We start from the raw sequence: 1,247 nt of genomic DNA, 5'->3' as shown, positions 1-1,247 counted from the left end.
AGTCAACACGCTTAAGCATCCATGTTCTGTTATGGGCCTCAGTCTGCCTGCTAGCATCAGTGCGTGCCCAGGATACCTGATATCCTCTGAGGGACTGATAGACGCTTCACCCCTTTTAGGAGACATCCACTGCTCTGGTCTCCTAAACCACCCGACTGGGTTGAAAAAGGCAGAGCTGGAGTCAGAGATGAGGCCTGGTCTCCAGGGAGACCGTATGCCTTCCCCGGTCAGTGAGGGAGAGAGGACGGACTGCCCTTCTAGCCAACCTGTTGTAGACGATTCCAGTCTGTCCTCATCAACCATAGGAAGTCATCAGCATTGGTCCGGTCAGGGTGTGACTGAGAGTCCTCTGAGTCCAGACAGCCCAAAGACTAACAGCCGAAGGCTGGTAGCTCCTTCCTCTCACTGCACCAGAGCCAATCTGAGAGGTCCATCAGTCACCTTGGTGCGACGGACACGCCTTCCTCAACGACCCAAGAGCCTCAAACCAGCTGTTAGGCCTCTGGCTCTGGGGTTCAGACTTCTGAAGGGAACCAGAAGGTGGACAGACAGTCAGTGCCACATCTGCCTCTACGACGGCGGCTCCATCCATCAGCTGCAGGTGAGAGAGAAAACATCTGCTAGGTCAACAGACTGTAACCTGACTGATATGGAGTACCTGTTAACATGGTGGCTGTGGGGTAATGGGTCAGAGTATCAGGAGCGGCCTCACTCTGCCCTGTCAGCCTAGATAGGATGGTTTTAGCTCTAGCGGAGGGTGGTGGTGGATTAGCTTCGGGCCTTCATGTGTTTTGGTTAGGCTTGAACTTGTGTTTAACAAATCCATGTAACTGGCTTCAAGCCGGTTCTCATTTAGTCCCTCTGTACTTGGAGACATGTGTCCTTTATCTGTCTTATTCATTTTGCTTTGGGATCATTTCAGTATTTTCAGAGGTGAGCAGTAACTAGTTATAATTACTCGGTTACAATTAATGGAGTAAAATGTCTGGTTACTAACAATGAGTAACTTTACTGAATAATGACTTGTTTTAATGTACAGTTTATGTTAAATAGGACTGATTCATTGTCTGCTGTTCTCCTGTCGTTAGATGTCAGATTAATTTGCAGTGAAGCTTTGCTGTTACTGAATGTAATCTTATTCTACTTCCAAAAAGTAAAAAAAAAAAATCCACTCGATTTGTTTCCAAGTTAGAGACGTTTCTCTTCCCACCCATGAAGCTTTTTCAATTCAAAATGTCAGAAATAGC

At 47.2% G+C, this 1,247-nt stretch overlaps 1 protein-coding gene across 1 annotated transcript in view; it reads left to right on the top strand.

Moving 5' to 3' along the window:
• Positions 1-472: 472 nt before the first annotated feature.
• The window catches only part of arhgef4 (Rho guanine nucleotide exchange factor 4), a 51,880-nt gene continuing 51,105 nt past the window's right edge, over positions 473-1,247 (top strand). The window contains exon 1 of the mRNA XM_015400670.1: positions 473-601. The gene's annotated coding sequence lies outside the window, so the exon portion shown is untranslated. The remainder of the gene's footprint in view (positions 602-1,247) is intronic.

Source organism: Cyprinodon variegatus, unplaced genomic scaffold (genome assembly GCF_000732505.1).
Source record: "Cyprinodon variegatus isolate N-32 unplaced genomic scaffold, C_variegatus-1.0 Scaffold1131, whole genome shotgun sequence".
NCBI classification, from domain to species: Eukaryota; Metazoa; Chordata; class Actinopteri; order Cyprinodontiformes; family Cyprinodontidae; genus Cyprinodon; species Cyprinodon variegatus.
Note: the sequence above shows the minus strand (reverse complement) of the source record. Positions and strands in the feature narration are given on the sequence as shown.